This window comes from Zonotrichia leucophrys, chromosome 14 (genome assembly GCF_028769735.1).
Source record: "Zonotrichia leucophrys gambelii isolate GWCS_2022_RI chromosome 14, RI_Zleu_2.0, whole genome shotgun sequence".
Taxonomy (NCBI): Eukaryota; Metazoa; Chordata; class Aves; order Passeriformes; family Passerellidae; genus Zonotrichia; species Zonotrichia leucophrys.
The window spans coordinates 5,343,760-5,363,071 of record NC_088184.1 but is presented as its reverse complement, the minus strand read 5'-3'; the positions used below and the strand labels follow the sequence as shown (position 1 = coordinate 5,363,071).

General features: G+C 45.4%; 1 protein-coding gene across 2 annotated transcripts in view; it reads left to right on the top strand.

The window, feature by feature from the left end:
- Window positions 1–10,199: 10,199 nt before the first annotated feature.
- CARHSP1 (calcium regulated heat stable protein 1) overlaps window positions 10,200–19,312 on the top strand; it is a 37,233-nt gene continuing 28,120 nt past the window's right edge. The window contains exon 1 of one of the 2 annotated variants that reach the window (XM_064726217.1): window positions 10,200–10,414. The gene's annotated coding sequence lies outside the window, so the exon portion shown is untranslated. Of the gene's footprint in view, window positions 10,415–11,841; window positions 11,996–19,312 lie in introns of those variants that run through there. The other variant, XM_064726219.1, reaches the window with a different exon arrangement.

Below are 19,312 nucleotides of genomic sequence, written 5' to 3'. Positions count from 1 at the left end.
ATCCTGTGACTTAGAGTCTGCAGCATCTAAGGCTGTCCACCCCTTTAGTTAAGAAGGGTTTTAAGATGTGGAGCTGCAGCATCCTAATCACTGAGGGATGGCTTGTGTCTAGAGCAGACTACACCCAAAGCAAAGCTAAAAGCAACAGGCAGTTTCTAATGATGATTTATAATAGATAATATCTTTAGCCCTAATTGTGTTTACTGTAAGTGAGGTCCTTGAGGGAAAACCAATACAAGCAATTTCTCAGTCAGGAATGGAGCCACAAGACAGGCACATTGTTTAAAATGAAATCCACTGCCTGCCTGTGAGCTTTACGTTTTTGGAACAACAGTTGCAGGGTAAATATTTGCCTGTTAGGGTGATGCTGACTCCTAAAGAGCTGACAATTGTGTCAGCATTGGCAGAAACGGAGACATCCTGGCTTGGCAGCTTCCTGGTTCCTGTGACTGGGAAATAGCTGAGTTTTTGGCCCTGGGACAGTGGATTTGGAATAACTGATAATAGTGTAGTCTTTTGTGTTACCATAGGAAATAGTGCATAGTATCTCAAATAGTCCCTATTCCAACACCCCAAATTAAGACATAGTCCATATTATCCCTGCAGACCACAGGCTGTAAAACACTGGTGTGGACTGGACACACATGGTAAGATGAGAAGCCCAAAATAATACCAAGATTGCTCCAATGCAAGAGCATTTTTTGGGTTCTGTGCAGAGAGCAGCCATGGAGATAATTAGGGAAAAGGAGAGAGAGGAAACATCAAAGCTGTGAAGCTGCTTTGTCCAAAGGCCATTGCTTCTGTGCTTTTTCCTCTGACACTTTCCCCCTCTGTGCCAAACAAGGCTGCCCCCAATTTTATGCCTGAGAGACAGCAGAGGGTTTAAAGAGCTGAGAAATGTGTGTAGCTTGAGAAGATGGAAAAACTGCAGCAGGCTGTGGGATGGGATGGGATGGGATGGGATGGGATGGGATGGGATGGGATGGGATGGGATGGGATGGGATGGGATGGGATGGGATGGGATGGGAGTCCTGTGTGTTCAGCAGGCTGTTGCTCAGATCCTGCTCCTGGGGTCTCCTGATGCTCAAAAAGCTGGCATGCAGATGCTTACCTTCACCAAATTATGGAAAATTCAGAGTAAATGCTGCAACCCATGAGCAGGGAGTGTCAGATGTTGCTGTGGTATTTGAACTTCAACAAGATTACCTCTCTTTATTTTCAAGTCTGTTTTATCAGCACATTTTCCTTTGTTATGAAAGCACCTGAATACATCATGAGGAACTTGAAGATATGAATAATATCTGATTTGGTTTGGTTTTACTTTGTTTTTTCTTTGTTTGTTTGTTTGCTTTGTTTTATTTTGGTTTTTATTGGTTTTGATGTTTGTTTGTTTGGGTTTTGGCTCTGTTTGTTTGTTTGTTTTCTTTTCACATGCATAGATTGTGAATGTCTCAGACAAAAGGGAGATCTGGGGCTGACCAATTTTTTCAAAAGAAAAGCAAGTCATCCCTGAACAATTGGGTACCTGGTGGCAGCACAGTGGTGAGTCTGCAGGGCTGCTTCTTCCATTGCCTGGCTGAAGTGAAAAATTGAAAGCAATTTCACTCTGAATCAGCTCAAAACAAAACATGGACTGAACTGGAAAATACAGGTTGCACTAAATGGATCATTGCATTTGGCATAAAGCATCTCTGCCATGATGCAGCATTTAAGACATTCATATAGTAATAATAATAATAATAATAACAACAACAACAGTCTAAACCTATTGCTGAGGTTGGCATTACAGTACAGTGATAGCATTGGTGGAATTGCAGCAGATTTAACCTCAGAATGGGGAATCACCTCATTGCTCACAGAATTAATTTAGTGAGCACTTTCCAAGTCAGCCAGGAGATTTTATTCCTCTCATGTCCACTGAAACATTTATGTGTCTAGGTTAAGTATTGCACCACGTACAAAAATTTATATGATTAATAAATCAACCTTTATACAGCAAATTTTGGTGAATTGATCCAGAATTTGAGAGTGCAGGTGGAGGATGAATGGAAAAGCACAAGGCTACAGGAGAAAATTGTAAAAAGAAACAGAGCAGTGCTGCAATATTGTTGTCACCTGGATACAGCCTATACCTGGAGAAAACATAGAGAACAGGAGCCCTCTTCTTTCTTTAGTGTTATTCCTGATGATGCTGTTTCCTGTTTGTTCCTATTTACTGCTCTTTACTTCAGCAGAAATTGGAGGTAGTCATGGCATCATCTGAATGTTTAATTGAACCAAATATTGATTTGATATTACCCTGAAAAAATCAGAGCTGGTAAGAGCTTCTGCCTCATGTGTGCTCTGTTTTCCCAAAGGTTAAAGGATGTGAGACACATCCCAAAGCTGTCACTAACCCATACAAAACTGAGCATGTATTGGGGTTATTGTTCCTAAAAAACACTGTACAACAGTGACTCTCTACAGGCTGACTGTGAAATCTTTCCTGGGGTCAAAAGATAATCAGAGATCAGCAGAAAGGAATTAAACACACACAGAGCTCTGCAGCCGCAAATCTGGAGAGAAGGATGAGGTGCAAACTGACCTGATGAAGTAGTAGGAAGTGTTATATTGATTTCTTCTTAAAGATATAATTTAATTCAAACAAGGTCTCTAGGAATTTTGGTGGTTTCCAATGGCTTGTTGCATCTTGAGGAAATATGGCTGATGGAAAGAGAGTAGATATAAAAAATTCCCTGATCAGACCACTCTTATTTTGGCTTTCTCCTTGTCAACTGCCATGGTGTTGGCAAAATAAAGTAATTTTCAATATTCCCTAAAAAACCAACAAAGATGGGACATTTCTGCACAACTGAAGCTCATCACAAGCAGAAAGGACAAGCACTTTAAGCTGTCATCTTTGTGCAAACACTTCTCTTATGTTTCCAATCTTCCCCTGCTTCACACCCTAGTGTGATGCAAACATAAAATCCTTCTATTTTTGTATTTACCATACAAAGAGGAGTTAATTTTTTTAGTGTTGCATTAATGCTTCAGAATTTTCTGAAAATAACAAGAAATTGTTGGGCTGCATTAAATTCTTTGGTTGTTTTTGTTTTGTTTTTTTTTTCAAGAATATAGAGCCAGTGGTTGACTCTGCTAAAACAACTGATGAAATCAAACACCTGGAACTGTCAGTTTTAAGAGTTAAAAAGAAAATACAGTGATGCCTGTCCCTGCATGGCCAGTTCCCACTGCCAAAGGATCCCAGCCAGTCACTACAGAGAGAATTTTTGTGAACAATTTCTCCATGCTGTGAGAACAGCCCTTGTTGAAAGGAAGGAAAGGCTAAAACTAAAAGCAGATGTTGTGAGCCCTCTGGGTTTCATCCTCCTTTTGCTCCTGCCCTTTCCCCACCCTGAGGGCAGGAGGAGGGAGAACCCCAGGAGACACTGAAGGCTCAATCTGCCCCCACAAGAGAAACCTGAACTGTGGAAAAAGGAATTTTCTTAAACATTTCTCTCCCAAAACAGAGAAAGGCAGGAAGCAGTGAAGGGGATGGCAAAAGACTGGGAGCAAGGTATCTGAGTATTTCCTGTTTGCTTTATCTGAAACAAAAGGGCTGGGAAGCATTTCCTTTGGTGATGGGAGCAGGGTCAGTGTGGGAAATGTGTGTGTGTGACATCTCCAGAGCCATGGCCAGGCTGAGGATAACTCACCACCCTCTGTGCCACAGAAGGTTCTGGAGGCTGCACAAACCAGGTCACAGGGACACCCAGGGAGGGAGTGAGCACTGAGGGGTTCCCTGCAGGAGCTGCAGCACCCTTGTTCCAGATCCTTCCCCACAATGGCTGCAGGGAGCCTCAATACTCATCCGTCTAATGGACATGGCGCTGCCTGGAGATTTTAAATCTCATTTACTTGTTGACTTAATACATTTACTCCCTTACTCCATCGAATTTGTACAGAGGATTTGACCTGTCCTTGACTCCCTCCACACACGCGCATTTTTGAGCAGCTTTTTCTGATGTTTGAGCTCCTGAGAAGAGTCAAAATTAGATGAACAATTTCTATTCATTTTCTTAATTGTCAGTTTCTTTGTCAGCATTTGGTCTTTCCTTGCACAGAGACTTGCAGAAAGTACATTGAACTCCTTGCATCAAGGGTTGTTTATGTTTGCCTGTACCACATGTAAATGTTTCTGTCAATATAAAATACAGAGTGATACATCTCTACCCACTCTGTGCAGTTTCTGTGCATTCAACTATATATTGATTTACAGGATTAAATGGTTGGTTGTATTGGGATCCTCTTTATATGTTTGGAGGGGTTCCTCTGAGGTGGAATGCAGCAGCAGTTTAAATGGAGAAGTGCAGCTCTGCAAGAGAATGATTGAAAATAGTCCCTTGCATTTCCAACCCAATACACTAATGATTATTTTGTTATCACTCATCTGATCTAGAAAAGTACTCTCTGAGAATGTTACAATCATATTTAAACATATTTATCTTTATCAGCTCATCCTACCCATCAGTTTGTAAGATGCCATCAGTTGTGGCTGTCCTGGACTTCACCCAAGGACTGTGCAATTGTCATTGTGCAGCCCTTTGAAATAAAGCTCAGCCACATTTTCTCCTAATCTCTATTCAAGTTGTGCAGTAGAGAAATATGAAGTGCCATAAAAAGAACCTGTGAACATTGTGGAAAGCATAAACAAGCTTCTTTCTTAAGGACAAGCTGCAGTTAAAAAAACAACAGCCCCACTGTTTATTGGGTAGCTTTAACAAACCAGATCAATCCTGCTGCTCTGTAAGGAGAGGTTTTTATCCTTGCATACATCATTCCCCTTCTCCTGCTAACCAGAATTCTCACTAAATCTCTTTCAAACCAATTTTGATTTCTGTTATTTAGACATGAGTATTCATGGTGCATCATAATCTAAGCATCAAATGCAGGGTGTAACCCTGGGCCCAAAGGAAGGCTGTGCTAATAAACTCTCACAGCTCAGCTTCTGTCCATGGGGCTGAAGAGAAACACCAGGGCAGGGAGCACTGTTCAGTTTGCTTCGTTTGCTTCAGTTAGAGCAAAATAATTTCCTAGGAACTATTCTCTGCAATGTAAGATGTCATAAAGCTCAGCACTTCACTGGAGTTGTGGTGGGAGTGGGGTTTAGTCTGTTCTTCTGTCTGAATTGATCTGAGTCTACATCTGGAATGTGAATCTCTTGGGGGTCTGTGTGGTCTTCAGCCCTGAAGCTCTCAGTCAGTGCAGCTCTTTTTGCTAAGAACAGTCCAAGGTTTATTAATCCATTGGTGAAGGGATTACAGGATCATCTACTGATGAGAGGAATCTTCTGGATGAAAAGAGTCCAGAAGCAATCCCCCCTGAGATGATTTATACATTTGGGCCAACAGAGACCAGCTGAGAGACTCGAGCAGTCTTCTCTTCCCTAGGAGCTGCCCTTGCTGGAGGTTCTCACATTCATTGGGATGGGACACTAAAAATGGGGAAAGCACCAATCCCCCTCTGGCTATTGTTCTGCAGAAAAGAATTGGGTAAATATTTGGCTCCTGAAGGGAAGGAGGGTTGGGAACCCCAATCAGAGGAGGAGGAGCAAATGGCTGAAAGTTTCTCAGCTCTTTTCAAGAGATGACTTCAGACACTCTTTTCTGACTATTTGTCAGTTTTATTTCCTATATTCCATCAGCCCCACGTGTGCTCCATGTGGTTCTGGAACAAATGGTGTGCCCCAGTAGCTGGCTGAACCCAGCCCATGTCTGTGCTCAATGCACCCTCTGCACAGCTCCTCTGCATGTGAGGGCCTTACATCTGCCCACCACCTTCCAAGAAAGAATTTGCCTTATTTCAACATTGTAAAAATTTCCATTTCATTTAACTCTGAGTAAAAAAAATGCCACGAACATGAAGGATATTCTGAAAAGGCTTTGTCAAAGCCAATTTATCTTAAGGCAATCTGCCCTTTTGTGGCTTCAGTGTGCCTCTAATGGAACAGGGCAGAGCTCTGCCTCCCCATCTCTTTTCCTGGCAAGTGTAGCCATTGGCTGCTTGGTGTGAGAAGCCTCTACAGGTCTCCAGCTCAGCCTGATTGCACTTTCTGAGACTCTACAGACTTGTATCTAAAAAAAGAATTGATTAGGACAATGAATGCTAAGACTGATCATTAAATATTTAAACCTGGTAGGCTTTCAAGAGGGCAGGCTTGGCAGCCTGTGAAAACACCCTTGTTTTGCCAAATCTAAGTTGCTGTTGTCAGTTTTCAGAAGGCTTGAGGTAATTTGTATGTGAGATTTAATATTCTGTGTTTTTTAAGGGAAAAAGAAGACAGAGACTGTGCCTTTAATTGCGTCTTGTAGATTGAAACAAGTAACCATACATTAAAAAATGTAGCTGGGAAAATGCATCTCTCCCTCCCTGGTGTGGGAGTGAAAATGCTGATGGGATCATTGCCCAAAATTAAACAAACACAAATATTCTAACCCATATATCACACTGATCACTAACACAGGAAATAGCATCTTGTTACATGGACTGTGGCTGTGGTTTCTGCTCCAAACTTCTGGAAACAAGAGAGCCCAGAATCTTCTGGATGCTGGGACATTGGAGCCTGGTACTGCTCTCTCCCCATCGTATTATTTTCCATCTCTGTTTTCATTCACTTGATAGTTCTAGCACCATGGGAATTTTTAGCTAAGCCTTTTCTCAGGAAAAAAAATATTCCAGTTATTGATAGTTTTTGTCTTGCTGTGTAATGTGCTGCATTTTCAAGTGTTTTGGCAGAATCTATTTGTCCAGTTAATTCTTATTGCTAATAAGAGTCAGTCTTTCACCAAAAGGGAGGAAAAGATATTTGTATCAGTTTAATCACAGCTGTGACAGAATGTCTATTGATAATGAACAGAACTCTTTGCAGGATATAGAATTTAAGTGCAGATGTGACCTCTGTGTGCAATTTGGGATCTGAACAGAATAGACAGACTGGGAAAGGAGGAGAACAGTGCATAATCTGAGGATGGACAGGTAGTGAGGGAAAAAGAAATGTGGAAATTCCCCCAGGTAACTCCCCCCAGGCAGTTGCCATCTCTCAAGGCAGATCACAACAACAACCCAACCCACAGTGTGGGAGAGGATTGTTTGTAGGCTCTTTTTCACCACAAAGATTTTCCTATATGTTCATTTGGAGAGAGCACAGCTGCCGCTTTTCTTTTCTTTTCTTTTCTTTTCTTTTCTTTTCTTTTCTTTTCTTTTCTTTTCTTTTCTTTTCTTTTCTTTTCTTTTCTTTTCTTTTCTTTTCTTTTCTTTTCTTTTCTTTTCTTTTCTCTTCTCTTCTCTTCTCTTCTCTTCCTCTTCCTCTTCCTCTTCCTCTTCCTCTTCCTCTTTCTCTTCTCTTCTCTTTTCTCTTCTCTTCATCCTTACAAATTATGTGATCATTATCATTGTTCATCATTGTGAATTATGAATATTATCATCCAGTGTGTGGTGAAACAAACGTATTTAAATGACTGCAGATAACACAACATGATATATATGTGCAATTTTGTCAGAGTGGCTCAGCAGTCTGACTTGTTGCCATCCTTGGATCATGACAACTGTCAGAACTAGTTAAATATGAGTCAGTTTGATCTTTGCTTCAGTTCACATTTGGAAACTCGTATGAAGGCCAGAGCAATGTGTTTGTTGAGGAGCTGCTTTTACATTTTGCACTCCAAAAAGCAGCTGCCTGATTCAATGCTGCTCACAGGGAGCACACTCAGGAGGTTCACCCCTCCTCAGTGCTTGTGGCTGCTTTGTGCCTTGCACTGCACTTGTGGATTAACCCTTGGTGACACTCTGTGCTGGAAAGGAAACTGCAGCTGTGCTGCTGCATCTCTCTCCAATGTCAATGCCTTTGCCTGTCAGCTCCTGCCTGCCCCTCAGCCTGCCCCATGCAAACCCTGGGGTCTCAGTGAAGAATGGAAAGGAAGGTGCTTGGCACGTGGTGCGGAGTTCCTGGCAAACAGCTCTGAGGGTGGGTGCAGTGCTGAGCTGGCCAGGGCTGGCTGGAAGCACAGGAGAGGCTTTCAGGAAGGGCAGAGGCTGAGGGATGTCAGTCTGCACAGGGCAGGCAGAGTGGCCACTGAGGCAGCTGGGGATAACCACTGAGAGTAAGGGTAGAAGATGGCAGCTGAAGAGCAGGGAGCAGGGGACAGTATTTTATTTGTGTCAGGCAGTCAATATTAACAAAATAAAAAGCAAATTACAGAAAGAGTTCTTCTTTAAGGCCATGTTTTTCTACTGGAATGGGTCTGGGTTATTTTAAGGAAGCCTTTTGCATGAGAAGTAAAACCATCAAAAAGACAAGATGTGGTCTTAAAACATCCCAATTTCCCTGGAGCTCACCTTGCTGAAAAGCTCAGATTTTCTGTGCTTCCACTTCAGCACAATCCATAGGTGTTATTTTTCCTGAAGTAAAAAACTTATCCTTTTGACTGTGAAGACAAACGATCTGAAAAATCAGATTTGAGAGCTGAATGTTAGGTGACTGTACCAGGACCAACAGAGAGACAGCCTGACTGACCTTAAAATCTTTGGTAGCTGTGTAGCTTCTGACTGATGTGAAGCATCAAAAGATTCCTCTGCTCATGATAAACATAATTCTTCTTTAGAAGGAGGGGAACCTGAAAAAAAGATAGCAAAGAGAAAAAATAATCTGCAGCGACTGGGTGGGTTGTGCCACCTGCCAACCTGCTCACTGATGACTTCTGCACTGGTGTGGAGCCCCTTGTTTTCTGATAAAGAACCTGGAACTGTTTTAGTGTAAGAAAAAGAAAAAGGAACATAAGAAGATATCCCTGCTCAAGGCAAGTTTGTGCCAGCTGTCAGTGTTTCACTAGGCAAATGAAATAGCCAGCTGGCCAGATTAGGAGTTGAGCAATACCTGTTTGGTAGGGTTTTGCTACACCTTCCAGGATGACAAAATGGGAGCTGATTACAGCCTGGAGCTGACCTACTCCTTGTCCGTGACATTGTGTCCCAGGCTTGGCTGTGGGGCTCAGGAACTAATTCCTCACCCTATTATTAGGAGTGCTCTGGATTTGATAACTAAGTGTGGGGGCTAAATCCTCCCCTGAGGGAAAGGTGGAAAGATGTTTGTTAAATTCTTTTTGAGAAGGTTGTGTTAGTGCTACTCTCAGTACACAGTGTTATTGATGACTATATGGCAATCTGGGTCTTTGTTTTTATTATTTCAAATCTCTGTAAACTATTTGCAAGGTTATTTCTACTTTTTGTAAACGTGAATTGAATTTTAACCCTAACCACAGAGGATGACTTGTTTCTTTGCGAGTATATTTTCCCTGGGTCTTGCTGCTATGATTTATCTGAGTAGCAGAGACATCCTCAGTTCCTACGCTTTGCAAACTGATCAGAGCTCATTTGAAGCATGATTCAGAATTACAGATGATTAAGATAGTGAGAGCACACAATAACTTGTCAGATGCCTGATAGGAAAAAATGGATCTGGTAAAATAGAATGAGTGTATCCCATTATGTAGTAAACAGCCTTAAGTGAAAGGCAGATCCCACTCTTGGGGCTGGCACAATGTGGGTTCCAGCCAGCACTGGGACTGGACATGAGAGCATGAAGTGCAATAGAGCAATCTGGACTGAAGCATACTTAATATGCCTCATATTCAAGGAGTTAAGGGTACTTTTCCTCCTATTATTCTCTATTACAGTCTTATTGCTCTAATCTTTAAGAGCCTGTTCCTAATTTCCAGGCACAGTTCATTCATGTCCAGCCTACACTCCCTGTGCTTGTGCCAACCATAGCTCTCAGATTAAATAGTTCTGAAGCCCAACTGGAAATCAGGATTGCCTTTGTGATGTGTGGAGCAACCCTAGACCAATTCATGCCTTTTCAATAAAGGTGGGCAATATTTGCCCTGTGTTGACAAGCAGCACCCATCTAATTATTTAAGAGTTGTTGAAGCCTCCTCATCCTTGCAGCAGCACAGGGACATGTATCACCCACCATTACTAATGAATCACATTACCTGATACATCTTCCCCCTACACACTCATTTCCTTGACTCAAATTGTGTAAGTAATTGCACTTTGAATACTTTAAATGAATGAAAAGGGGTATAATGATGCTATGCTATCAAGAAATCCTTCTGGTTTTTTTTTCCTGTCAGGACTGTTGAGGGAAGTGCTCAGTCCCTGCAACAGCCCAGAGCTGTGTCTGAGTGAGCAGGGAGGAGAGAGGCAGGTGAGTCCTGCAGCTCTGGCCTTCCTCCTGCCCTCCTCCCAGCTGCGAGGTGCTCCTTGCTGGCCCAGCCAGCAGCACTGGCTCTGGGGAACATCCCCAGCCCTGCCTGCATCCTGGGAAGGAGCTGCCCTGCTGCCGGCCCCCCACGCCAGCGACAGGACGAGCAAGGTAGGCACGAGGGCTGGAAATGATTAACTGATGGCCAGTAATTGTGCTGGGAGAAAGGAGAAGAACGGGGAGACAAGTTGGGGAAGCTGGAACCACTCCTGTCTCCAGCAGCTGTTGGAGAAAAAAAGAGGTAGGCAAATTCCCATTTCCTAGCTGGGGGTACACTGCACTCACACCCACAGGAGGGTCCCTCAAACCCCCCCCCTGTTGTTGGAAACCAGCCTGAGGCTGGGGGCATCCATTACCATGGAACTCCCATGAGCTCTGTGTCTGAGAAACAGAGGGAGAGAGGGAAGCAAGGGGGATGACTCAGGAGTGCTGAACCTTCGAGGAAAGCACAGCTGCATTCCCAGATTGTGTGGCTGGGGGACTGCTCTGAACAGTGCTTGCTCATGCAGTGCACTCATCCTCCTCCACCTTGGAAAAAGCAGTTTTGGCACACAAAACAAAGGAGAAAAGATTGCCAGGAATAAATATTTAATTGTAGCTTTAATTAATATTTTAAGCAAAAGGAGTCATCAGTCCTGTAACTGTACCTTAGAAAGATGTGAGATCTTGTGTGGAACAGAATGGCATGGAGAGGTAAAGTACTTTGGAAGGGAACCATGTGGTTGACATAGGAAGCTGGTTGCTGCATTTTATGAAGCCTTTTCTAGATGCTCTGTCTCAGGCCAAACACACTCTGTTATGGGTCTTCTGTTTGCTTTTCCTCAAAAAAAAAAAAACAACCCTACTAAGGCTTGTGCGCAGTAGTTTTATCACAAATTGTTTTGTGCTGTTTCTTGTGTGATTTTGGCCAGCTAAAAGAGTGTATACTTCTGTCTCCATAGCCTTACCTTTGTAATGATATGAGGGCATGCTTTGTCTGGTATCTACAAGTGGAAAAGAACTAGAATGGATTAACTTTCTAAGCTCTCTTTGTAAAACCATTTTAAAAATACTGTGGGTTATTATCAGCTAGGGAAATAATTCACAAATGAAAGCATTGCTGAAGCTGGATGCTGGATGAAGACAGCACGCTTTGTCCCAAGATCTCTGGGGGATTTTTGTGCTCCCAGTAAAGTCTGTGACCATTAACTGGGAGCCTGCTGTCACTGCCGCCCTGGGCTGTGCCATCAGCTGTCCTGCTGCAGGCTCTGTGTGACAGCTCTGCTCGTGCAGGGGATGCCAAGCACACCCAAACGATGCCAGCACAGAGCACACACCGTGTGCTGTCTCGGCACAGCGCACAGCACAGCCGCGTTCCGCGTCCCCACCGCACCATTGGGGAGGGTTCACCAGGCAGGATTATCCATCTGGAACTCCGCTGGTTCCACTCAGCCCTGTGCCCGTGCCATCCTTCCCTTCGCACCGATTCCACTCGGCTGCTGTGTGTTACTGTCGTGCCGGCGCTCTGTGCCCGCAGCAGCCCGGACAAGTTGCGGCGCTGTTGGCCGGGCCAGGTGTCCCCGGGCGGAGTGGGGCGGAGCGGGGCGGAGCGGGGCTGGCCCGGCCCGGCCCGGCCCTCCCGGCACAGCGAGCGGGCCAGCCCGACACAGCCCGGGCAGCGGGGCCGCCGCCAGCCCGTCCAGCCCAGCCCAGGTGAGCGGGGTCTGTCCCGGGGGCTCGGACCGAGCATCCCTCGGGGGTTTGGGTGGCCGGGCCGGGGGGAGCGGGCTCGGGGAGCGCCCGGGAGGTGCCGGTGCCGCCCTCTCCTCCTCCGGAGTGGTGGATTGATTTCGTCTCAGAGATCAGCGCCAGTTTCCTTTGTTTTGGTTTGTTTGTTTGTTGCGGGTTTTTAGCACTTTCGCCGTCTTGTTGCGCTTTGGAGCGGCGGTGTGATGTTGTTACTCGGAGGATGGCTCGTTTTGGAGATGGCGAGCGAGACAAAGAGCGCTAAACCAGCGCTTTGGAGCCCTGGGGAGAGAAAGGAGCCAGCGCTGGCTGCTCACAGGGGCACTGCAGAACTCGGAGCCTCGCTAAACACTCTGGGGCTGTAGCGTGAACTGCCCGCTCTTACAGTCAGCGCTTCTGCTCAGGAGAACGGGGAAAACAAAAAAATCGGGAAGCAACCCTTTAATCGTGCTCCCTTGGCATGTTGGATGTGTGTGCGTGTCACTTCTTGCTCTTGCAGAGAAGCCTCCGAGGCTGATTTTTGGATCTGTGCCTCTGAATTTGGCTTCCAAGGAGGGGATTTGGAGCTCTTTTCTGATACTGTTTTTGCTGGATCTGTCGAGCTACTTCTGAGAAATGTTTGCGAAATCTTTTGTGGTGCTAGATTTGATTTCTTGGAGAGTCTCAGAAAACTTTCAGGCTGCTTTGACGTGACTCTCCTAGTTGTAATTTTTGCGAGGTTGAAAGGATTTTTTTGACTGCTGTTCTTAACCATTACTTTCTGATTATTATCTTATGTTTGGCAAACATAATTTCTTTCCTTCTGTTGATTATTAATAATGGACGATAGCAAGGCCTGTTAATGTAGCTGCAGAGGGCTTGGGCTTTCACAAATACCTCTTAGTATATCATTAAATCTGAAGAGGTTTAACTAATATACAGCAAAAAAGTTAAAAAAAGCCCCAACTCATATGAAGGCTTTGGGTGTTTACAGGAAGAAAAAGTTGTGTGTGCCACAGGAACTGTGGGAAAGATGAGCCTGTTCTCTGACAATGGGTTTATTTTCACTTTCTACGTGGGGGTGTAAAGGAGAGAAAGCACGTTTTTCCCAGGTGGCCCCTTGCAGGGGCAGAGCTGAGGCAGGAGCTCGTCCCACGGCCCGTGTGTGCTGTGATACCCACGTGTGAGGTGACCCAGGGCATGGTTGTGATGCTGCCCCGTCCCCCCCGTCCTGGGCACCTGCTGCTGGCTGCAGCTACCCTGCAGTGCCCTGAGCTTCTGCCTCTGCTGTGCCCAGGGCTGTAAATGTTTTGACCAGCACCATCCTCTCCTTTATGTGCATGTAACACAGAAATGCTTACCTGAAACTAATTTGAAATTAACCAGATAAGGCCAGGTGATGCTGCCTTCTGTCTCTTACCACTGTGGCTTTGGGTAGTGCTGTCCTTAGGGTGAATCCAGGTTTTATATCCAGCTGTAAAATGAAACCTACCATGAACATGAAGGTATCTGCTTCAGTAGAGCTCTCTAACATTAAACTGCCAGGCCCTGTTTGTGCACCCCACCAAATGTGGTTCCTGGGAGGAAATGTGGTGTGTGGGGCTCTTTCCAGGTGATAGGACCAGCAGGCTGTGCCAAGGTTGTTCTTGGTGCCAAGCCTGACAGTGACAGAAGTAAATAAATCCTTCCCCTGCTTCCATTTCACCCTGAGTGGGCTGTGGGGTGCAGAAGGGGTTGGGGTCTCTTTTATTGTGGCTGGGGTGTCTTCAGGGTGAAAGCTGAAGTTGTTTATTGCATCTTTTTGTCTATTTTTGTCTCAAATTTCTGTAAGGAATGGTTTTTGAATCACTGAGCATGGAGTAGAGTTGGCAGAGATTGATAGTAACTGCTTGAAACTTGGGAAAGGACTGATGGGGATCAGCATTGGCAAAATTTATTGGTATCGTAACTGTTCAAGTCTAGGTTGATAAATATTCTGGATGTTGGTGGTGAGAGTTGTTGATTAATCTGCCCCTCATCTGGAAGGTTTCTGGCAGAGACTAAGGAGAAGAATTCAGCTTGCAAAGTGTAAAGCCCATAAACATCAAGGGGAAGGATGAGTGGGGATCACATCCCATCCTGGGGTGGCAGCTGCCACCTCCTGGGGCCAGTAGGCTGGGAACAGCATTGTGCACAGCACAGGGGTGGCAGTCTTTGAAGAGGAAAAAAAAAAGGGAATGAAATGCTTGTTTTTCTTTCTGCACAACAGTTTTAAAAACTGAAATCCTGCTTTTTGCAACAGGTTGATATGGAAAACCAAACAAAAACCCCAGCTGAAGCACTGTAAAGAAAGGAGAGCTGCAGAGAGGTGATTTGGGTTTGCATGATGCATCAGTCCCCAGCACTGTCCAGATAGAATGAAAAACAGAAAGCATTCATCTGACTAACTGCTTTGCCTTTTCTCTCAGAGCAGGGCAGAGACAATTGTTCTGCTTCCTCCTCTCGCTGTGTCTTTTCCTGGTTTCTGAGGCAACTCCCATGTGGGATCAGTGATCTTTATTTCCTCCCCTCCCGCAGTGATTGCAGCTCCCAGCTTTCCGCTCCCGGGGCTGTGGGGGCTCCTGGGCGCGGCTGGAGAGGCCTCAGCTGGGCAAGATGCTCTCCCAGGGCCTGTCTGAGCCACCCTGAGCGGACCAGAGAGCTCCAGGGTCTGTCTGAGCCACACTCAGAAGGCCAGGGAGTGCTCCCAGGGTCTGTCTGAGCCATCCTCAGCAGCTCCCAGGGTCTGTCTGAGCCATCCTCAGCAGGCCAGGCAGCTCCAGTGTCTGTCTGTGTGCTGCTCTCCTTCTCTGGCCGTGTGTGCCTGTGGCTGGCCTGCTGGAGCCCACGTTGGCCTGCAGAGCCCAGCGAGCAGCCGGCGCTGTGTTCACCATCGCTTCCCACAGCCTCCCTTTCCCAAGAATAAACAGATGCCTCCTGGCTTTTGTAAACAAGCAGAGCTGGATCACTTTCTGCTGTGATCTTGGTTTTTCCCCTCTGCTACTGGTTGAGAAAAAGGCTAAGGTGCAGAAGATGCAGAGATGGGATCCCCTCTGACAGGAGGTGACACCTCGGAGCATCGTGCACGCCTCGGTGGCAGCCGGGAGAGGAACCAAACTGACGCTTTCTTTGTCTCTGCATTGTGCAGGGAGACACTCAGCTTTCGTTTCTGTCATTTTTGGGGCATGTGGAGCACACTAAAGTGGTGTGTTTGCCCCCCCGAGGGAAGCTGTGCAATCCCATGTGAGTCAGATCGCATCTGCCCAGGCTTGGCTGCAGTGCCCCGGGGTAGGTGGGGCGTGGGTGCTGCCCGGGAGCCTGAGCCTGCTCTAATGGACAGGCTTCAGCAGCCTGCAAACCCCTCCTGCCTCACAGAAATCAGCTGCATCCCTGTGGTTCCTCAGTGCTACGGTCCTACTGATGGATTCCAGGGCTTTGCTGGTTCTTTATTTGTCACTGGTTTGCACAGCAGCTTTTTTTCTTTGGGTCGATTTAAAATATAGATAGATAAATATATATATAACAAAGTAACCTATCCAATCTTTAAAAAATAATGATTGTCTTGGGTGTAGTGCCACTCACGTTGAAGCTCTTGCATTATTAATGCAGTTTGGAAGCTGAATAGAAGTCTAAAGAAAATGAACATTAAATTTTTGACCCATGGTGCGAGTGTTAGGCTCTGCTCACCTTGAATTGTGTATTTCTGCAGGGAGGAGCTGGTGATAGGGTCAAGGTCTCAACAGATGTTTAAATAGGGCTGTTTCAAGGACAGCAATTATGAATTTGGCCTTTGGGTGCTTGCCCAGCTGTTTGGGCAATAATTGGTGGCCTGTGACCATACTTCTTGCCCAGCACTGGGATCTGGGAAGGTAAACCTGGGCTTGAGCTGCAGCCTCCCAGTGATCAGATAGCCGAGGGGTGAAGGCACAGAGAGAACAAAACAACCTGCAGTTAAATCCCCAGGGGATTGGGAACTGCAAGGGAGGGCTCTATTACCTCTCTCTGGAAAAAGCAAGCAGGCCTGTGTGCACCACGTGTTCCCTACCCCGATGGCTCCATGCCTGATCTGATCACAGAGCGCTTTGTGCAGGACCAAGGGAAACAGAGAACCTTGACCTGGTATTTCCTCTGGAATATTAAACCTTGCTGGTCCTGTGCCATGTCTCATGAGCAGCACATGACTGGGGAAGTGACAGAGCACTAAGAGTTAAGGCTGGTCCTGAGGAGGGAAGCAAAGTGTGTGCTGGTGTTATCCAGGTGAGAGCTTGTGTGCCAAAATACATGGGACTGCCTGGGAGCTGAAGCCAGGCTGGATGGGGCACTCACTGATGGGGCTGCAGCCAGGAGGTTCCAGAGGAGCGTGGCCAGCGTGGGGAGAGCTCCCACAGCACGCTGGCAGAGCCTCTAGCAAAGGGTCTGTCCTTCTCAGCCACTTGTCACATCAGCCATGGTGTACTCATCCCATGGTGGAGGACAGGCTGCAGCTGCCTGCTGCAACTGCAGATCTTGGTGACTAACAGCAAAACCAAAACATGAAATTGCTGAGAACTGGAGTGGGAACCTCTGCTTCCAAAGACAGTATACCAGTTGGCTGTTTGCAGGAGGTTTGCAGCCCATTCAGCATCTGATGTCCACCATGTCTTCCCAGAGCTGGCTTTAGGCAGGGTGGGAGGCATGGTGACCCCTCTGCCATGGGGTGTTCCTCCAGGCACAACTCTGATTTCCAGGAGTGCTGCTTTTCCCAAGGTTTCAAATTCTTTGCCATTTGCTATTTAAGATGACTAGACTAAGACTAGACTGTGTCCAGGAAATAAACATTTAATCTTGCCTGTCCAGTGGGGGAGGAATTTTCTTTTTATGTCAGTCCTGGTTTAATGTTTGGTTTGTTTACATTGCACAGCCAGTCACGCTGATGGAGGCCCTCTGGCAAAATGGACTATATTGTTTTATGAGCTCCTGCCTTCTCAGTGCTTCTTGTCTGCTGCCTTTCCCTTCATGATATGACTTCAGAAAGCTGGTCAAAGGCATTTGTTTTCAGTTACATCAGTCATTTGATAAAAGTAAGTCTTGGGCGTGATTTCAACTTGTCAATTTCTTAAAAGAGTAAATGAAACTGCCAGAAAGCAACGTCAAAGAATTTCCTGTTTACAAAATTTATGCCTGTTGCTGGAGTGTAAATACACATTAAATACATGGTTTGGATCTTCTCACCCAGCTCATCAAGGCAGTGCCTTTCTGGGCAGTGGCAGGTCCAGAGCAGGAGCTCTGCTGATCTCAGCCAGGAAAGGCAAAATTTACTCAACTGTGGAGACTGTGACTTTATTTTCTCCAATATTTGAAGGAAATCTAGCAATGAGAATAATGAAACATGGTGATAGACTTTTCATGGAGCCTCTTTGTGATGGAGACTGGTAGGAGCAGTTCTTAAAGTTGTTTCAAACTATTAAAGTAGTGGATTCTTCATTTTACAGGTTGGGGAGACAGAAAATAGAGTGAATATTGATTTTCTGCTATATGATGTTCCAGAAAGTGTGTTTGAATCTTACACAGGTCTCATGTGTAAGATGTTCTCTTTTTTTTCTATACAGAAGGATGATTTTTCCCTACCCTAGGAACTGTGTCAGTCCTAGAAATTATTCTCACCAATGTTTAGGACACCAGGAGTAGAAGAAGTATCTTGATATACTTAAATATTTGTGCCGTTCCACTGTTTTCTGATACATTTTTTTTACATTGATTTTTTTCTTTCCTCCCTGTACCAGCCTTAGACAAACATGGTCTCTGTCCCTGGGGATGTGTGATCCACTGCAGGGTATTTTAGCCATGGCAGCAGGGATTTCAGGGCAGGAACTCACTGCTGGAACCCAGTCCAGGCTGAATCTGGCAGAGCTGCTGCCCAGGCACTGCCAGCAGCATCTCAGCATCACAATGTCACCATGCTGCTGCCTGCACTGCCCATTTTTCACAAGCTCACCTTCCCTTCCATCCCTCAAGCTCTTCAGGTAGACAAACCTCACCTGAAAAACATCCCAGAGGAATGAAATTAGAGACAAAGGTAGTGCAGAGCTGTCTCAGCACTTTCCACAGCCCCATGGGGACAAAAGTGGTTTTGCTGGACACTCACTAGACTGGTACAGCTGGGATCTGGGATTTTAATCAAATTTGTTCTTGAACATTGCAGTGTGGCTGCATTGCCTGTTCCCTGGCATGGATCCTGAGGAGGAGCCCTCTCTGGTACCCCATGATGTGGAGCTGTGCAGTCTGGGCTCTCCTGGCCACCAGGACCAGGGTGAACCCACGAGATGTGCATGCACTCCCATGAGATGGCTTGTTCTGGACTTGGGGCTTGTTCCTGAGGCAGGCAGACCCTGAGGATCCTCAGCTGTGTAACACTGGGTTTCACACAAAGCATTGCTCTAGATAAAAATAACAAAGGCACTGTTAAATATATCCCTGTCTTTGTTTCTTTACTGATCTCACATCTCTCTTGGTAGTGGCTCTGGCCCAGTTTTGTAAGGTCATGTAGCTATTAGCATGTGGCTAAACAGGTAAATTGAATCAAAACAATCCTTCATAAAGGCATTCACTGCTGCTCCTGCGTGCAGTGTTTGCTCTGCTTGTGTGTCCCATTTCCCCTGTGATTGAAGTAGATGCAGTTTTTTGTGGTAGTGATTACTCTAACGCAAAACTTTGGTATAATTTCCTATTAAACATGTGCTGCTATATGGAAGTTTAGTTTTATACCTGAAGAATGTACACGCCTCAAGATTTGCCTGCTTTTTTTCAACTATAACACTTGATTTTTACCTTGCCTGAAAAGCTTGAGTTGCCCCTTTGTGGTATTTGCTGGGGGTGAAATTTCCTGGTATTTCCAGGTATTTCCTGTGGTATCTCTCCAGGAAGGAGAAATTGATGAATCTGACTCCATGTTCTTAGAAGGCTAGTTTATTGTTTTATGATATTATATTAAAGAATGCTATACTAAAACTATACTAAAGAACAGAGAAAGGGTACAGACAGAAGGTTTAACAGGAATGATAATAAAAAACTTGTGACTGACTCCTCAGAGTCCGACAGAGCTGATGGTGATTGGTCATTAATTAAAAACAATTCGCATGAACCCAATCAAACCTGCACCTGTTGGTAACCAATCTCCAGCCACATTCCAAAGCAGCAAAAGAGGGAGAAGCAAATTAGATAATATTGTTTTTTTCTCTGAGGCTTCTCATCTTCCCAGGAGAAGAAATCGTGGTGAGGGATTTTTCAGCAGATATGGCAGTGACAGCC